General features: G+C 39.7%; 1 protein-coding gene across 2 annotated transcripts in view; it reads left to right on the top strand.

Moving 5' to 3' along the window:
• The window catches only part of atxn1a (ataxin 1a), a 99581-nt gene that overhangs the window by 28095 nt on the left and 56242 nt on the right, over nt 1–15244 (top strand). The gene's annotated exons all lie outside the window — the stretch shown is intronic.

The raw sequence follows: 15244 nt of genomic DNA, 5'->3' as shown, positions 1-15244 counted from the left end.
TATAATGAATGGCTGCGCACACGGATAGAATGACAAGATGTTAAGTTTGGACCTATTTGCTCACACGCTGTCTGTTTTGTTAGATATTCATTTATTAATACATGCAGTTGGCATAAATAAAAGTTAAAAAATATAAGGAGGGAGACAGCCTGTCTGCTTATTATTGTGGTTGTACAAAGGTTTCTCAACTTCTTTTGTCCCACACAACAAGGTGAAAATGATCTTAATACTGTAGACTAATCCTATATATCAAATTAGCTTATTCATACTATCTAATAGTTTATTAAACTGATTTTATTTTCGGGGATTGGAGATGATACTTATGAAAAGAGTTAATTACAATGATCTTAATCTGGGCATACAAAACATGCATTTAATTTCTTTCTCTGTGTATTTAACATTGTGCTGCTGCAGCCTTTACGTCAATCTCTCAGCATTCAGTTCAGACTTGTTATGGAAATGTTACTAGGTCCAACCTAATAAGATTGCAGTCACAACTTTTATGTAAAAGGAACATATTCAGACTTGAAACCAATATGTAAAATTACAATCTCATTCACATAAAGAGGTGCATGTCTAAAAGGGGCTCATGACTCTGGTTCTGTAGTTTATGGACTGTCAGTTTGATTCTTCTTCTTCTGATACTAATAACAAGTTTTAGTATTCTGTCAGTATTACAGTTATAATATAAGAACTGATGTGTTCATTTGTGTAACTGTGGCCTAGATGATAAACTTTTCTGGGCCTGTCTGAGCTCCTATCCTCCTCCTTTTCTCTTCTCCCTTTCATTTGATTTGTCTTTTCTTATCATTCCTTACTTTGACCCTCCCACTATAACGTCTCTCAACTCAGTATTGCCGTCTTTTCTTCCTCCAAATTTCCTCCCTTTCTGTCTGTTTCCCTTCTTCTCTCTCAGTCTTTCTGTCCATTCTTTCGCTGTATATCCCTCCTCTTCTCCTCCTCTCCGCCGCCACTGTATGTATTGAAGCTCCTCCGTTAGTCCTTTATCTCTGTCTCACCAGCTGTGTGTTGGAGCTCCGTTTTCTCCTACGAGGGAGAGTAGAATGAATAGAAGGGCTTACTGAGAACAGTGAGAAAGCCAATCCCTGCCTTTCGTCTCATTGAACGCTCCTCTCCTCTCCATCTCCTCTCCTCTCCTCTCCTCCCCTTCCCTCCCCTCTCCTCTCCTCTCCTCTCCCCTCCTCTGTCCTAAGACTCTGCTGTCACCAATCCTGCCTCCTTTTCCTCATGTGGCTCACTCTGCCCAGTGTCTCAGATGGGGCGTTATTTTTATGAGAGAGATGTATTTCAAGACTGAAAGTGAGAAAAAGAGATTACACACAAATAACACCATAGAAGGGATTTTTTTTGTACCAATTTCAATGAAACAACAGACATTCAGAAGTTTAATTAGTTCAAAAAACTCACAAAACATAAAGAGTAATCTGTATCGCATACCTGCTTTTGACAAACATTTTTTTTTTGTTTATCACCCTTCAGCAATATACAATTATACTTGACTCACAAACAGCATCATTATATTTTGCTGTGAGGTACTTAAATGTGCTCGGGGACTTGCTTCATAACTATACAAATATGTTTTGAAGTACAGGCTAATTAGTTTAATAAATTAACTTTGTACCAATTCAGAGAGGAGTAGTAAGGGGGGGTGGGGGTAAAATAATGAGAGCTGCTGAGAGAGATGATGAAGAAAAGGTAAGATTTAGATGAAACAAATGCAAGAAAAGTAGATGATTAAATAAAAATGCTGAATACTGGATAAGTTGATTCCTTATTCTCTTTTTTTTTTTTTTTTTACTCCCTCACATGGATTCAACCTCTTCCTGCCCTCGTTTCCCCCCCTCTTCTCTCGTTCTCTCTCCTCCCCGTCGCCTTCTTTCTTCACCCATCAGTCTTCCTGTATGAAAATTACACATTTCACTCCCTGCTTCTTTTCTGCTTACCCTCTCTTTTGTAAATTCACTGATGACAGTCGTCTTTCTCTGAGCAGAAAGCCTCAGAAATGAGCAGATGGAGGGCTGACAGTCTAGAAGCTCAAACAATTAGGCTGGGCGGCAAGTCGTGGTGATCAACACATGTCAGAAAATGGCTGTTAATGGAAGTACCATATACAGACTGTCAGTCAGCTATATAGGGGATGGATCCGTTTTTGTCTTGCTGCCTGCTGAGGGGGTAGAGTCAGAATCCAAGGCGTAAATCACCTAAGATTTGACATTTACATTTATAGTTTTGGCACATTATGTCGTATCCAGCCTGGCTTACAATGAGTTCAGCGGTAGAATAAACACATGCTTCTAGACAGCCAACATCGCAAGTGATGAATAGCTCACTTCTTAAGAATGTGAGTTATTACGGTGCTACTGTGGCTCCTGCTATGCTTGTGTGTTTATACCCTTGTATAACTCAATACTGATTCCAGGTGTTTGGAAAAACAGGCACTGGAAACAATACGTGACATTGCGTAACCAGGTCCAGTCAATTTGGCTCAAATTTTTTATTTTTTTCTAACTTTAGTGTCGTACAATGTATGTGATATATGACATAGGTGATGATATGATTTTAAAATATCTTACTAACTTAACTATCGATCATCTTCATCATCGATTAATCTTATTTTCTCTGTAAAATGTCAGCAAATGAGTATGAAAACTAGAAAATATTCACATTTGAGAAGCTGGAACCAGTAAATTTCTGCCATTTTTCCTTAAATAATTGCTTGAATGATTATTCGACTGTCAAAATTTTCTCTCAGTCGACTAATTGATTAATCGACTAATCGTTGCAGCTCTAATCATTATTGATTTAACTGCTGTATAAGTTGCTCATTAATCCATTTCTTGTTTTTTCTATAAAATATGAGAAAATAGTTTTAAAGAATCCCATCACAAGTGTCTGGAGCCCAAGGCAATGTCTTCAAAGTTATCTATCATATAAGAAAAGAAAATCAGCAAATCTTCACATTTGAGGGGCTACAATCAGCAAATGTCTGGCATTTGTCCTCGCTGAATGACTTAATCGATGTGAGAATAGTGTAATTTTCTGACAATCGGTTAATCAATTCATTGTTTCAGCTTCAGTATTTACACTAAGATCCCAAGATACATGGTCATTGTGCAAAAGAACATTATGTCAAGTCAGAGCTCTTTTTCACGTGTCAACACAAAGACACAGGTTTGACACAAAGTATACTTTACAGTATTTTCATATGTTGTACATTTTTTCCACTTTATTAAGCTAGAAAATGTAATTTAGATGTTTTATTTTTTGAAATTTTTTTCCACAGCAAGCTGAAGTGACGTGTTCTTCTGACTCTATATCAATCAGGCTGCGATGACTTTAGCATGGTACAGAATTCACATAAATCAGGAACCAAATCAGTCTTCTTTCATGTGTTACTAGAAGCATTAGAAGTTTTTATATTAATTCAGATGATCCTTAGGGCTTGTTTGAAAATATTGTCTTTGATTTTATTATTCCAGAATGAGGCTGTGAAAGATATTTTATATGCCATGAGAAAGAGTAAACTCATTTGTGTCTTGCAGGGAAAATCTGACAGCTTTATATAGCTTCAATCAATTTCAGAGATTGATTTTTTTTTTCTTCATTTACTCCCACCCACTCTCTGAACCCATGGTTCGACTCAATGCAGCCTGCAGCAATTGTTCACAGTAATCTCAAAGATGTCAAACGACAAATTAACCCTGCAATACTCTCTATAATAAAGTCTCACAAGAGTCTTTACAAGTCCAGAAACGCCACAGGGTGTCAGCTCTAGAACAACTGCTCAATATAAAGTAACTGAACCTGTACCTGTTGTTTGACATGAGACTGTATTATTTTGGTTGTAAGCTAGCACCAAAAAATAGTGTCAGAACAGGGTCAAAAGTATATGCAGTGTTTGTTTTAGCCTGCTGAGAAGGTTAGTGTTAATACCACTTACATGTCAGACTTACAAGGAATTCATTTAAACTTCACACTACATAAATTCCCCATAGTACGTTTTGTGAACTTTGCTGCCTTGAGAGGGTTAAACAACTCCGGTAAATGGAGAAGCCGCCCCTTCCCTCTTTCTCTTTGTGTGTATGTGTGTGAACATGGATTTCCCCTTCTCTGTTTTCTTGTAATAGTTGCACTCTGCTTTATTTGATCTGGGCCCCCACTCTCAGAGTAGGATAGAATTGGGTTTGGAGAGCGAGGGAAACACATACACACACACACACACACACACACACACCTGAGACCCCCAACTGCAACATCAGCTGCCCCTGACCGAGAGAGACAGAGAGAGAGAGAGAGAGAGGGAAGGAAGAGGGATATAAAGGGTGGTTGGGGGGGAAAGAGAGATGTGTGAGGAAAGGGGGGGAGTGTATGAGAAGAAAAAGAGTTGAAGTGAAGAGGGGAGGAAAAGAGAAAAGATGGTAGAGTGATGGAGACGGGTGACTTACATCTTAAACTGAAAGTATTCTCCTTTATTCTGGTACTGGCTACAGACACGAAGGATGAATTAATTAAATCAAGATGAAGTTGATCATTAGTTCGTCCCTTTTTATCTGTATCTCTTTTTCCCTTCTCTCGCTCTCTCCTTTCTGTCTTGTTCCCTCTGCACTCCATTACCAGCCCCCTCCTGAGTCTCCTGAGTCTCTCGAGTCTCGCTCGGTCTCTCTTTTGTCTTGTGGTCTTTACTTGTCAAGCCTCTGATTTCAACAAGCACACTCTCTGACACACACACACACACACACACACACACACACAGATACACACACACAAAACTACACACACTGTGGCTGTCTCTGCACACTAAACAATTAGTTAATTACCTTGCCCGGTGTCGCTGGGTTCATCCAGCCTGCTGGTTGTGGCTGAATTAGGTAGACGTGAGATGAGGCAGATGAGGAGTGGTGGAATGACAGGCTTTTCCCTGGATTTTTTTGAGACAAAGGTGGCAAAGGCTGGAGAACGTGCATGGTGCGGTGAACACAGTTTGTGCACTCACCATTAGAGTGTCTCGAAAAAATCACGATTTGACAACAAAAAGTGTCCACAGGGATTTAACTTTTATACACCAAGATGGAATAAAAAGATGATAAATAAAAGTTGTGACAAATGACTGTGTGCATTATGTAGGCCTGGGACGATATGCTTATCTCCCGATTCAATACTATCATGATACTTGGGTGCAGATTTGATTCAGAATCGATTCTCGATTCAAAACCGATTCTCGAATGAATGAATAGAAAACGGGGCACTATTTTCAGTCTCTTGCTCCAGTATACTGTGTGTCAAACCATTCACTGGTGTCCTTAGTCCACTGAAATACAATATGAAACAGAACTGGCAATTAAGATAAATGGTTGGCAACCTTTTTATATTTTAGAAAGTTAGCTGCATTGATTAATGAATGAATTCATTTGAAAACATCTTACAGTCTCCTGCCTGTATGAGAATAACAAAATTAAATCAAAATATGATTGCAAACACTGCCTTTTTTGCATATGAACTACAAAAAAACTCTAACGTGTGTGTGCGCTGTAGACTGTCCGGGGTGCTGCACTGCTCTCACAGTTGAGTTCCACCTTTTTCGCTCCATCAACATCACATGCTGGAATTTTCAACAAATGCGGCGGCCAGTAATACAATGGCAGCCCGCCTTTGAGTTAGATAGGCAGAGAAAACCCTGTAATGAATGAGAGACACTTTCAATTGAAGGAGGGGGACCTGAGACAGCCTATTATACATGTACTAGAAACTCCTAAAGACAGAAAAGAAAAGAAGACATTGGAGTACATTTAGACACGTTATGAAAATTATTTGAACGTTTCATCCAAGGCCATTCTGTGAGGTTTGAAGAATCTCACACAACTGTATCATGTCTCTTTTGTGTAGGCATTTGTAAAGACATTTCACAAATGTGTAATTTGTATCCTCAGAAAATAAAAAAAAGAGAAGTTGTATTATTTGTGGACCTCTCGAGATAGAAGGGGCAGCAGTGTTGTGTAGTAAGGAGCATCCCTCAAGAGGAAAGTCTAGGTCAACCTGTTGAAAACTCTCTATTCTTTCCAGCTTCAAGTTTGTGTTTATATAACTGACACTACACTCAGAGCTACACAGACATCACTTCAGTGCTTACACCACAGATTATTTCCATTATGAATTAGTCTGCCAATTATTTTCTCAATAAATTGATCAATTGTTTTATTTATGAAATGTCAAAAAGTTGTGAAAGGAATGCTCGTCATAATTTCCAAGTTGACGTCTTCCAGTGTCATTCGTTCCACCAACAGTCCAAATGGCCAAAGAAATTCAGTTAACAATCATTTAAATTGAGAAAAACTGCAAATTCTTACATTTTACAAGCTGAAATCAGAAAATGTTTGGCACTCAATCGATTGGTGCAGCCAGTTCATTGTCCGCTGATCTATTAATTGACTAATTGTTGCATACTTTTGTTTCTACAGAAGAAGAAGAACAGAAGAAACAAATTACACTCTATTACAGACTATTTATTTTAATTCCATTAAATATATATGAAACATTTTAATATTTGATGTCTCTCAAAACTTTTCACAGTTTCCATATCAAGCAACCTCATATGTGGTCCAGACCTGAAAGCTTGATTAATGGGGTGATGCTCTGTAGCACAGCAGCACCAGCGTATCTTCTATCTTACTCTGCCAAAAACAACTCAATAAAGTAGTTATGTTATAACACTGATGAAAACAGCACTCTTTTTGCACCGCTTACACAATCATGACAGCATTTATGTCCTGAGAATCAGAATCAGAAGAATCAGTTAAAGTGGAATAACTGTTTTAGACTCCTGCAGCAGCTCCTTGCGTTCCACACAGCTGTCATTTGTTTACAAAGGAGAGATGTTGAAGTCAGGCTTAATAATCATAAAGGAGGTCCATTGGCTTCCCCCATAGGAGCTAATCAGCGTGTGTATGTCTGCTTGGCTCAACCACTGTGTTCCATTACTCTGTCATGATAAACATCACTGTGCGTGCTGTGTGCCTCTCTGCAAGTGTGCATTTGTCTGTGTAAGCCTTTCAGCATGTTTGTTATGTGAATACAGTATTTACCTTCATCTATACATGTCTGCATCTGTACTGGGTGTGTAAACTATACGTGGACGCATGTGTGTTAGAGACGCAGCCTAGTTTGCATTTGGATGACAAACCATAACATGCTGAATATAAGTGAAATGCAAAATGTCATGTGGAGCTGTTGGGTATCGACTAGAATTTAGCCATCAGCATGGAAAAACTTGTTGCTCTAGGTCATTACTAATGAGCCATACATGTGCTGGAACACTCTGTGTGTCTGTGATACACAGTGTGTACGTGTGTGTGTGTGTGTGTGTGTGTGTGTGTGTGTGTGTGTGTGTGTGGATGTGTGGGAATAGGGGCAGATGCCTGCATCTGCATTTTTATTGCGTGTGTTTCTCTGTGAGAGTGACTTAATATATCTAAGAATTTACTTGTGAGAGCTATATGAAGTATGTGTTTTAGGAACTCTAGAAATGTGTGTGTGCCATTATTCATGTAAGCATTGTTGTCTGCCTTCAGTGTGATTAATCCACTGTCCTTCCTAACTCCAACCCACTTTGTTGCTCTTTTCTTTGTTTGTTCCTGATTCCTCTCTGCTTTACAGCATTAAGCATTAAGTAATGATGACTGACATCATCTCTTGCTTTGCTAGTGCCAACTAATTGGCCAGAATGATCTGATTGTATTAGATGTTATTCCCTCAGGGTATTCTCTGTCCTCCGCCCTCATTGTTTGCATGGGCAACATATTGCTTTTGTGTGACATTTGTTTTATTGTATTCATACAGTAGTAGGAAGAAACAAACTGCGTTCGCCGCTTGGTTGTAAACAGGTCGTGAAATTAGCACTTTTTATTCATGATTTGTGCATTTAAACCTGAAGAGTGAATAATGTTAAAAACTGTGATTGCCGTTCAGCCTTTACCGGTCTTGTTAATTGCCATCATCTAAAATACGAGTCTCAGGATACCTCAAGGATATCACAAACGCGCTTCAGGGACTCTGATATACTGCTGAAATGTCTTTGGTTATTGTGTGGATGCTCTGGGTGCTCGTGCAAGAAAGCAATAAAGGTTGAAAAATGAAGTTGCGCTTTAAATTTACTAACAGTCATGAGAGGCTTTTTCCTCCGCTCATCTTTCTTTCCCTCTTTCTCTCCATCTTCTCGCGCTTCTCTCTTTCGCAGAAGCCGCTCTAAGAGCCACCTTTTCAAGTGAGGTAAAATGATTATAGTAATGGATGCCCCCCCCCCCCCTACTCCAATCTCTCTCGTGCTCTCCTTCAGCCACTACTCTGTACATTCTGTTCTGTACATTAGTGTGGCCCTGGGGATGCCCTCGCTTACTGCAGCTTAATGCAATCACACCTCCAGTATAAGTGCACTGAGAGGGAGAGACAATCGGGAAAAGAGATGAGAAAGTATGGGAGATACAGAATAGGACTGGTGGGTGGCAACTAGCAGGAATGATCACATCAAAGGATGATAATTACCTGCAGACAGGACCGAGAAGTCATGCAAATTAGATCATTTACAGATTTTCTTGTCAGTCAAGGTACCTCTATAGATTCTTGGCACAAATGTCATCTGTACAATCATGGAACTACTAATTTCCTGTTTCCTTTACAGTGTTTTGATAGTTTTTTGAGGTTGGTATACAGGGAATGTCTCTGTATACCAGTTATGACACAGCTTAACTGACTAGCAGGAATTATTATATAAATTGCACTTGAAATAGTTGGACATTAATATAATATAGTAGTTGGAACTGTATAAATTTACAAAACAGGAACCAATTAGTTGCAATAAAATACTTCTGCATTAGATTAAGGAAAAGTTTCCAATTTTCATTTATGGCACATTTAAAGTGATGAAACAAAAAAAAGCAAAAACCTCACCTCAAAAGCTACAAAGAGAAGTGGAACCTATTCTCTGATGTTTTTATGGATCGAATGCTCTGGTGTTCTGAAATCATCAGGAGTTCATGATGACAAACACTTTGCCCCAGGAGGAGCTGAGCTCAGTTCAGCAACTTCAGCTCTTAGTGAGATGAATGGGGATGGCCTTTTGTGTTGCCTGGGAAGTCCCTATGCTGAGACCTATAGAGAGTTTATTGCTTTTACAACTAGGCTGTATGATAAACTGCCATGTTTCTCACCACCCACTCTCTCCCACATACTGTTTTCTCTCCATATCTCACTGTCTCTCTGTGTGTTACTCCGGCTCTTTGTTGGCTCTGTTATCTTGTTCTCTTTTTCACCTCTTTGTCAACTTTTGGTTCATTTCCTCCCTTTCATCTTGCCGTCTGTACTTATTTCTCTGCGCGGATCTCTAACTCCTCATCGTTGACTTTGCCGCACTCTCCTCTACCTCCTACCTTTCATACTCTCTTTAACAGTTTGCAGTATAGTGGCTTTTTTCTGTATTTCATATCTTTTTTTCTCAAGTGTGACAATCATTGGTTGGCATGGCTCAGCAGACACTGAGTGGTGTTTCTAACAGGCAAACGTTTGGCAGGTTTATGCAGTGCTCACAATACCTGAGCAGTCAGCCCTCATCACTGCCTCCCAACCTCTGTGATAATTACCTTGAGAAAACCAGTGAAACTGGCTTTGACAGGAGACAGGGAGACAAATCAACTTGCTATTAGAAGCTAATGGTGACACACATCATAAAACTTTTAACACGAACCTTTTAACGATATTCCTTTAGAAAAGTGCATTGTACTATACTGTAATTTAGTTTTTCATTAGTGATGTTAATGCTATAAATTTTTCTTGGGAGACTCTCAGATGGATTGCTCTAAGGGCCAAATCCACAAAGAATGGGTTACACCTGCTAATCGCGCTGTGAATTGTGCAGCATTTGCACCCGCCATCTGTCTCGTTTTAAGGTCCTATTCACAAAAGATTTTGCACTAATGATATGCCGGCGCAAACACATCCATAAAGTGTTGCAACTGAGTGCAATTTGGCCTTGTTTTGCGTCTGATTGAGTAAGTGGAGCTGTTTCCAGTGTTTTAGGCTTTTCTCCATATTTCAACACACAGATTGGTCCATAATGAAAACTGCACAAAAGCCTCAAAGTTCACATCTTTAATTAATAGAGTTGCGCACACACTAGAGCTCTCCACAATCACAAACCAACTTTCATGTATTTGTACTTCTCAAGTATTTTGCATCTATAACATAATCTACTGAGATTTCCATCAAAATACAGCTATTAATGTGACTCAGGCAGGTCTGAAACGTGTTACATTAATATCTGAATCTTACATTAATGTTGATCAGGTGTCACTGAATGCATGAAGCACAGAAAGAACACATCTGAACAAGGGGGGGCGCATAATTTCAGGCACGAGGAGAGGGTGGGGTTCATAACCTATGCATTGAAACAGACCTATATTACTAATGTATGAGTATTGAGTGACATCACAGAACACTTTTTTAGTACGACACCACACACAGAGCCACATCTACATACATGATGTACGCGCACATACACGTGCTCAGATTAACCCCTCTGACCTGACACAAAAATTCACACACAACAGGCCAAGTCTATTTACGCATACATGTATACAGTAGCGAACAACAAACATGCACTCCACAACCAAAACACATCCTGCTGCAAGTCTTAAACAAAACCATATTCATTATTATCACAAGTCAGCACTCAGGAAATAAATATCTTATACACACAGAGACAGGCAGGGTGTGCAGAGCCGTCCACGCACCCACACACTTAATCACAGACAAGTGCAGTGAAAGTAAAAATAACCAATACAATAGTTATACCACTGAAAATGACTATGACAGTGGTATGTTGGTTATGTAAAAAAAAAAACAGACTTACTTAAGTGTTCCTTGAACTTCATGAAGACCGGTCTGCGTCACTCATTCTTCTGGACAAATTCTCTTGTGACAGCAGTCAGGTGTACTTTTGTCGTGCCAGGATGTTCCGGTGTATATGGCTGCACATCAAGCCAATTTTGACCACTTTATGGCTATTACCTATAACTTTTTTTTTCTTTTTTTTTGAGTTTAAAAGGAATTGTTTTTGTCAACATTTGTAACCTCTTTTTGGTGTAATAAATTATTCAAATATCAACAAGTTGCATTTGGAGTGTGTTTTTGAAAAACCACCACGGACGGATGCATGACATATGGTCACGATCTGACTGTAATTAATATTCTGTGTTTTGCTACACACCTATAGGTCAGCTGTTACACACACTTTCCAGGTTTATGTGGTGGAATTGTTTGTAATAAAGCAGCTCCTTACTGTGTGGATGAACCCTGAGCTCCGTCAGCGCTGTTATTTTTATTTTTAAATCCGAGATAAGCCCGCAACCCCACTGGATCTCCCCCATGTATGACTGTAGATTTGGCTCTTGATATCATTCGATATCAATTCAGTATCATTCAAGCCTCACAAGCTTGAAGGTTTGAAGAGAGAGAGAGAGAGAGAGACAGACAGAGAGAGAGAGAGAGCGAGTGAGGAGTGCAGTTAACCCCAACTATCTGAAGACGCTAATAACGCCACTCTTATTGCGTGTGGCAATTAGCGCTGGTCTTCGTGAATTAGACTGTTTTTCTAACAAGGCTTATTTGCATAGAAATAGGTCAGTTTCGCATTGAATTTATGAATATTACCCAATTTACATACATGCAAATGACACAGGCGCACCATGATGCTATTTGCAGTTTGCGGTGCATTTCCCCCTTTGCAGGTGCTTTGTGACAGGCTATCTTTTTGTCTCATTTGCACAGGTTTAGCGGCTGCAAAAGCCACCCAAACCTTTTGTGGATTTGGGTGGAAGTTTTTGTAAAGGGGGATGAGTAATATGTTTTCTTTCCAACAAAAGTTTTGCTGTGAGATTTTGATCGGCTTTCAAAAAAAAAAAACACACACCATTATTCTTGTACTGTATAGTGCTTTACTGTATATACCAATCCTTCCTGCTATCACAAAATTGTCAGTGCAGTCTGTACAGCAGTGCTGATGGATGGACACTTACCAGTTTCCCTATATACTCTCCACTTACGCTCCTCTATTCAATCCTTTTATGTGTGGAGAGGTGTAGGCTAATAGCCCATAGAGCTAAACTAGTTTTCCTTCACTTGGGGGAACGGAGTGAACTTGGGGCTAATGTAGCACCCTGTGGTTCCCTGAATGCTATAACAATGGCAGATAGGCTTTGGTTGAGGGATTTTAATGGAACAGTGCAGGGTGATAGCCAGCAGCCATTACTCAACACTGCCACCTGAGAGATTTTCAAACATGCAGTATAGGTTTATATACATGCATGTAAACTACAAACATTTTAACTGCTATCAGTCTGCTGCATCTTATCAGGAGTCTGTGTTTCTCAGGTGCTCTAGCTCTGTTGCTTTGCAAAGTTTCCTCTCAGGGTCTGACAGATGTCTTTCATATGTGCTGTTGTTAATGTCGATTCTGCACTTGAGGTTTATTGCTAGAATTATTGTGCATTTTTATAAATGATTTGCCCTCTGAAGAAATTCTACATACACCAACAGTGTATACATTACATCCATGTAAATAAAGTAAAGCTTCCCAGTCCTTTGAATGTCAAATAAAATGTTATTGTTGAACTGAAATCTCTAGACCTTTCATGAATGCTTTTGTTCCGCTCAGTAATAATTCAGTGGTACAGTGCTACACTCTGGTGGGACTTCATACAGTATTGTGATAGCCTTAGATAGGGAACGTGCTGTACACATCACAGAGCAGCACAATGCCGTGAGCTTGCCACTGTACATAACTGTAGGCTGTGCTGATTGGTACGTGGGAGGTTACATAAACGTAAACAGCGAGGGAGGAAAGAACTGCCATAATGTCACATTCATAAATATGTGCTAAAGAAGCGTTTGCGACCGGAATTAGGACAGTGAATCAAAAGCATGAATAAGTGAGGCTGCTGTGAATATAAAGGTGGTTCTTGAGTGTAATTGTGCAAAGTAAAACAGGTTTTACCTAAATTGATTTCTAAAAATACCCTTATAATGAGCCTGTGCTGAACATTCCTCTTGAAGGACTTAAATGGATTATGATAGGTTGTCATCCCTAAAATAATTTAACCATTAGTATAAAAGGTGATGAGAGCATAGCAGTAGAACCATTGGTTACACAAGTTAGTTATTTACCTGCTGTAGGAGGGAGGTGCCTGTCTTGATACTTACGCAAGGTTTCTCACCAGGACACGAGAATAACCTCTGAGCTGTTTGAAGGTGCTAGCAGGTGTGTGTATATGTGTACAGTATGTGTGTGTATGTGTGTGTGTGTGTACGTGTGCGGAGGTGTGTGTGAATGTGTTTGACGGCAAGGATTACATAACAGAGATGCCTGCTGCTGCAGTTCACTGTGAATGACAGGAACACACACACACCCACACACACACACAGGCATACATATAAATCATTACAAATACAAACATGCTGTAGTTGCACGTACACACAGTCACACACACACACATACTCCTCCTCCTGAATTTCTTTAGTGTTCTTGCTCTCTCTCGCATCACTCCATCTGGTCTATTTGATCTGCAGTCTGATTAGCTGAAAGTTTATATAAAGGGCTGTATATATATATGTTGGAGTCTTTACCCGCGGAATTGTGCATCTTTTGAATTGAAAGTGCTCAATTCCTGGAAAGTGTGTAGCATGGGACCATACATGCAAATTCACATGAAATGAGAATACATGAACAAACATGCAGACACAGTTTTCAACTGCAGCAACAAGTCAAAGAAACACACAAAAAGGCATATGCACACCCTCTACACACACACACACACACACACACACACACACAGATCCATCTGTCTGTTTTTATGTACAGGACTATTGACTTCTGTTGCCACACACACACAAACAGCCAGCAGCCATGGAGTTGCCAGCTTTGTGAAGACAAGTATTTGGAGGTATTATTAGACTATGCTGGTAGCAGAGTTGTGGCAGTATCGCATATTAGACAGTCAAATTGAGATGCTAGTCACTATCAAACATATTGGCCCCTGTAAATTGACCGGAGAAAAAGTTATATAAAGATATAATGTAGTCTGTCTCTCAGTCTCCTCTCACTGCGCCAGCCGTACTAATGAATCAACATTATTCCTTTAATAGAAATCCATGTCTGCTTGTTGGCAGAGCTGCACTCAGACACACCTACGATCAGACGCACAATTACACTATATCAAGTAGTTTCTTTTGTAAATTCTTGCACAAATGCACACACACACACACACACACACACACACACACACACATTGTATGAGTGAGCCATCCGCTGTGGATGATGTGTCATGTGTAGAGGACACACGGGTCCAGTTTGGGCACTGATTCTATTCTAAATGAAGCAGGAGTTTGTGAATTATTGAAATGCCTGTCCTCTTTTCTCTGCTCCGTCTCCATCTCTCTCTTTCTCTGCCTCTTAGATCTCCTTTTTCTTACTCCATTCCCCATCACATGCACACACACACACACCACACACACACGCTCATATCATCTCTTGCCCCTTCCCTTCTTTTTTTATGCCTTCACGCTGGCGACAGCCATGGCCGGAGGCATTATGTTTCTGTGTTGTCCATCCATCCGTCCGTACATATCGATATCTGTCCCATTCTCATGAACACGATATCTCAACGCCTGGAGGTTATTTCATTACATCTAACAGAAACGTCCACTTGGACTAAAGGATGAACTGATTAGAATTTGGTGATCAAAGGTCACTGTAACCTCACAAAACACGTTTTTGGCCATAACTCAAGAATTCATGCGCTATTTATGACAAATTTTCACACAAATGTCTAATAGGATAAAATGATGAAGTGATGACATTTTATATCCAAAAGGTCAGAGGTCAACTTCACTGTGATATCATAATGTTCTGCAAGAACACTTTTCTGGCTATTGTTCAACACCATAACTCAGGAACAGAAGGGCAGATTGTGACCATATTTCACATTTGGTAGGATACTGAATTGGTGACACTAATCTTGGGTGCCCACCCTGAAACTGTAGTGATTGTATAGATCCTCTGTACTGCCAGGTTGAAGATGTGTGTGAAGCATCCACGTTTTAGAATTTGTAGCTTCTTTGTAGCAACATCCACATCTGAAGCATTGTCTTCTCTCATGGCTACAACTTTGTGTTCTATAGA

Source organism: Thunnus maccoyii, chromosome 15 (assembly GCF_910596095.1).
Source record: "Thunnus maccoyii chromosome 15, fThuMac1.1, whole genome shotgun sequence".
NCBI classification, from domain to species: Eukaryota; Metazoa; Chordata; class Actinopteri; order Scombriformes; family Scombridae; genus Thunnus; species Thunnus maccoyii.
The sequence above is the reverse complement of the archived record's forward strand: the minus strand, read 5'-3'. Positions and strand labels throughout refer to the sequence as shown.